Below are 5818 nucleotides of genomic sequence, written 5' to 3' on the forward strand. Positions count from 1 at the left end.
GAATCAGACGGGGCATCACGTTTAAAGCTTTTCGACGGTTTCTCAAAGGTCTACTATTGGGGAGATTAGCTTATGTTTGCAAATGGGGCCTACTTGGTTTGATGTTGACTTTCAAGTGATATACGTACCGATATCTTACAATTTATTGTTGGGACGACCATGGATTCACGCCGCTGGGGCCGTAGCATCAACACTACATCAGGCAGTGAAGTTTGAGTGGAATCACCAAGAGGTGATCATTCACGGCGACGGTAGCAATCCCATATACAGTCGCCAGACCCTCCCAGCAATTGGAGGAAGAAGAAGGATAGGTGGGGAAACTTACCACCACATCGAGCAAGTCAACGCCGTCGATAAAGATAAACGGTGGAACAACAAAATTGAAAGCATACTGAACTGGAGCGGGTATGAGCCTGGCAAGGGACTTGGCAAGAATCTCCAAGGAATCGCTAAGCCCATCAAGCTCAAGAAGCACGACACCACCTTCGGATTGGGATATGAGTACACCTGGAAAGAATTCAAGGAATGGTCGCCACCCTGGCACAGTCCTTACTACCCATTGGAGCAGCCGATACCCCGTTGGGAGCAGACTTTCCAACCGGCCAAAGTCATCTATGGGTCAGAAGAAGAGGAAGCATTAGCAGCAATAAGGAACTTGTTCATGGAAGATGATGATGAGGACTGCTGTGTCATTTTTGAGGAGGAGGGGGAGGAAGGCCCTTCCATACAGGCTGTAAACAGAGGAGCACGCCTCAACAACTGGACTGTCAGAACCACCAGAGCCCGGCGTGCCTCGGGGTAGCAAGGCTGAACAAGCACCATGCACTACTTTATTTTACTAGTTTACTTTCCTTTCGCATTTTTATTTTTGCAAGAAGGAGCTCCAATGTTCAAAACATTTATGGAATTTATCAAAGCATTTCAATTTTCTTATAAATCTTACTCTTATTTTTCTCTCGTTACTTTACTTATACAACATTACTATTACTTATCTTGACGAACCAATGACTGTGACATGCAACGAGACAACGCAACAAACGGACATAGATTCAGAGGAAGATGATATATCGGAAGAAATTGTTAAAGAAGTTGAGAATTTTGAGAATAGACCTAAGTCCAACCTGGACGAGACCGAAATCATCAACTTGGGAGATGCAGAACACATCAAAGAAATGCGAATCAGCATTCACTTGTCACCATCAGGGAAGAAAGAATATACAGAGTTTCTAAGAGAGTATGAAGACATATTTGCCTGGTCATAAGACGACATGACTGGTCTAAGCACATCCATTGTGGCTCACAAATTGTCGACTGATCCGGCCTATCCACCAGTGAAGCAGAAGCTCAGAAAGTTCAAGCCAGATATGAGTTTGAAAATCAAGGAAGAGGTCACTAAGTAGGTCAAAGCTAAGGTTCTCAGGGTCGTAGAGTATCCGACATGGTTAGCCATTATTGTGCCAGTACCGAAGAAGGATGGGAAGGTCAGAGTCTGCGCCGACTATCGGGATCTCAATCGAGCCAGTCCAAAAGACGACTTCCCTTTGCCGAATATACACATCTTGATTGACAACTGCGCCAAGCATGAGCTGCAGTCATTCGTTGATTATTTTGCTGGGTACCATCAGATATGGATGGATGAAGAGGATGCTGAGAAAACCGCTTTCATTATGCCGTGGGGATGTATTGCTATAAGATGATGCCGTTTAGGTTAAAGAATGCAGGGGCCACCTACATGAGGGCCATGACATGATACACAAGGAGATCGAAGTGTATGTATACGACGTCATCATTAAGTCCAAGAAAGCCGCTGATCACATGGAAGATTTAAGGAAGTTCTTCAATAGACTGAGGAGGTACAACCTGAAGTTGAACCCCGCAAAATGTGCATTCGGGGTTCCAGCTGGAAAATTGCTTGGATTCATTGTGAGTCGCCAAGGGATAGAATTGGATACATCAAAGGTCAAAGCTATTCAAGAATTACCACCGCCAAAGAACAAGAAAGAAGTAATGAGTGTCTTGGGGAGACTTTATTACATCAGCCGGTTCATAGCATAGTCTACTGTCATCTGTGAGCCAATCTTTAAGATGCTGAAGAAAGACGCCACTACCAAATGGATTGACGACTGCCAAAAGGCCTTCGAAAGAATCAAGGAGTACCTGTCAACACCGCCAGTTTTGGTTCCGCCCGAACCAGGTAGACCCCTACTACTCTACCTTGCAGTATTGAATGGAGCGTTCGGTTGTGTTCTGGGGCAGCATGATGAAACGCGGAGAAAAGAGCAGGCCATTTATTATCTGAGCAAGAAGTTCACCCCGTACGAGGCCCGGTATTCCTTACTAGAGCGCACCTGTTGTGCTCTGACTTGGGTAGCTCAGAAGTTGAGGCATTATTTCTGTGCTTACACTACGTATCTCATATCAAGGATGGATCCATTGAAGTGCATCTTTCAGAAGCCCATGCCCACTGGCAAGCTAGCCAAGTGGCAAATCCTGCTGAGTGAATTCGATGTTGTCTACGTGACCCAGAAAATAGTCAAAGGACAGGCACTAGCAGATCATCTTGCCGAAAACCCTGTGTATGGAGAATACGAGCCCCTAAAAACGTATTTCCCTGATGAGGAGGTACCATTTGTAGGGGAAGACATTGCAGAGTCCTATGATGGTTGGAGGATGTTTTCCGACGGAGCAGCAAATTTCAAAAGAGTTGGCATAGGAACAGTCCTAGTATCAGAAACTGGCCAGCATTATCCGGTATCCATCAAGCTCAGGTTCCCCTGCACTAACAATATGGCCGAGTACGAAGCTTACATCTTAGGGATCAAGATGGCCATTGACATGAACATCCAAGAGTTGCTAGTGATTGGAGATTCAGACTTGCTTATACATCAGGTCCGAGAAGAATGGGCAACCAAGAACTCCAAGATACTCCCATACCTACATCATGTACAGGAGTTGAGGAAAAGGTTCACGAAGATGGAATTCCAACATGTTCCCAGAGTCCAGAATGAGTTCGCCGATGCATTGGCTACCCTGGCCTCTATGATACAACTTACAGATAAGAACTTCACTGATCCAATTCCCGTGAAGATCTATGATCAGGCAGCTTACTGTGCTCATGTCGAAGAAGAAGCAGATGGAAGACCTTGGTTTCATGATATCAAGGAATATTTGGCAAAAGGAGAATATCCCGAGCTCGCAAATGCTACTCAGAAGCGCACACTCTGGAGACTGTCTAACAACTTCTTTCACAGTGGAGGAATCCTGTATAGGAGGACTCTGGATTCGGGTTTGCTAAGGTGTGTTGATGCAAAGGAAGCATCTAAACTGCTAGAGGAAATTCATGCCGGGACCTGTGGTCCACATATGAACGGTTTTGTCTTAGCCAAGAAGATACTCCGGGCAGGTTATTTTTGGATGACTATGGAGACGGACTGCATCCAGTATGTCCAAAAATGTCACCGCTGCCAGATACATGCCGACATGATAAAGGTGCCTCCAAATGAGCTTAATGCAACAAGCTCGCCATGGCCATTTGCCGCATGGGGGATGGATGTTATCGGACCAATCGAACCTGCCGCATCAAACGGGCACAAATTCGTTCTAGTGGCAATTGACTATTTCACCAAATGGGTGGAAGCAGCATCCTACAAAGCAGTAACCAAGAAAGTCGTGGCAGACTTCGTCTGCGACCGTATCATTTGTCGATTCGGGATTCCAGAGTCAATCATTATTGATAATGGCTCCAACCTCAACAGTGACCTAATGAAAGCTATGTGTGAAGCCTTCAAGATAAAACACAAGAATTCCACAACTTATAGGCATTAGATGAATGGAGCTGTAGAAGCCGCCAACAAGAACATCAAGAAGATACTGAGGAGATGAATNTGTGTTTTACATTCAGAATTTAAAGAAGAAACAAACGTTCCGCGAGTATGCCACTCGTTGGAGATCAGAGGCTGCTAAGGTTCGACCTGCTTTAGGGGAAGAACAGATGAACAAGTTTTTCGTCCGGGCTCAGGATTCGCAATACTATGAAAGACTGATGCTGATCGAGAATCATAAGTTTTCTGACATCATCAAGTTGGGAGAAAGGATTGAAGAAGGTATCAAGAGTCGTATGGTTACGAACTTTGAAGCTTTGCAAGCCACCTAACCAAGGCTCTACAGTCCGGTGGTACATCCAAGAAGAGGGACGTAAGTGCCGTAATGGTTGAACAGAGAACCAAATCACCTGTCAAATACCAAACCTACCCGATATCTCCACTTACATATCAGCCCACTCCAAATGTCCAAACACCCGCACCTTCCTACCAAACTCCACCACCTACCTATCAATTGCCTCCACCTCCTACATACCAACCTGTTTCACCCAGATATTCCCAACCCGCACACGTCTACCAAGCTTACAACACTCAACCGTCCCACTATCAATCACCTCCCACTCGCCAAAACTTTCCTAGACCTCGACCAAATTTCGACCTCAGACCTCCCAAACAGTATACCACCATTGCCGAACCAATCGACCAGCTGTATGAAAGACTCAAAGCTGTTGGTTATGTCACCCCTATCCCTTCTATAACCCCTGAAAACCCTTCCCAATGGGTCAACCCAAATAAAACATGTGCATACCATTCTGGCATGAAGGGGCATACTACTGATGAATGCCGCTCCCTGAAGGACAAGATCCAGGCTTTGATTGACAACAAGATCATCGTGGCAAAGGAGCCTGCTCCGAATGTCCGCAACAACCCTCTACCAGACCACAAGGGTGGAGGTGTTCATATGATTGAAATAGAGGACGATTAGGATCCCAAAGGATCAATCGGTTTGATCACAGAAGGTGACGATCCAAAGAAACCAACATTCACTCTTAATCCGATTGTAGTCCAAATTCAGCCTTCTAAAGATGCCGAGGTGAACATGTCCATACCACTTGAGTTTGAAACACCAGCCTCTACAAAGACGCCAACACCAATTGAGGTCGAGTTTGGGTCCCCAAAGGCGCCTGAGCCATTTGAAGTTGCGGTATTACCTTCCAAAGCAAGGGTACCTATTCCAGTAGCAATGAACGCCGTAACACCATTCCACACAAAAGCCATACCATGGCATTACGCAACCGAGGCAAGAAGGAAAGGGAAGGCTAAGTTCGGGGAAGCAGTTACAGCACAGGGTATGATAAGAACCGGCAGGTACCCCAGAACACTTGGCTGAGTCGAATAAGCAGACCTCTTGTCGACAAGCCATCATTGAAACTGGGCCCGATGATCTCTGGAGAAAGATACAAGCCAAGGAATACTCGGTCATTGACCAGCTGAACAAAACACCGGCCCAGATCTCTATCCTGGCTTTGCTACAGAGTTTCGATGCACACAAGAATGCCTTGTTAAGAGTGCTGAGTGAGGCGTATGTACCAAGCAACATCACTGGAGGAGAAATGGCAAACATGGTAGGCTAGGTATTGGAAAGTCACAAAATCACTTTTCATGAAGATGAGCTGCCACCAGAAGGGTTGAGTCACAACAAGGCATTGCACATCACCGCACAGTGCGAAGATTATTTTATCACCAGAATCTTGGTCGATGGGGGGTCCAGCCTCAACATTTGTCCGTTGGTAACACTAGGGACATTGGGAAAAAGTTTGCATGAAATCAAGGACGGGGCCATCAACGTTAAAGCTTTCGACGGTTCTCAAAGGTCTACTATTGGGGAGATTAGCTTATGTTTGCAAATGGGGCCTACTTGGTTTGATGTTGACTTTCAAGTGATATACGTACCGATATCTTACAATTTATTGTTGGGACGACCATGGATTCACGTC

The sequence above is a fragment of the Nicotiana attenuata genome, unplaced genomic scaffold (genome assembly GCF_001879085.1).
Source record: "Nicotiana attenuata strain UT unplaced genomic scaffold, NIATTr2, whole genome shotgun sequence".
Taxonomy (NCBI): Eukaryota; Viridiplantae; Streptophyta; class Magnoliopsida; order Solanales; family Solanaceae; genus Nicotiana; species Nicotiana attenuata.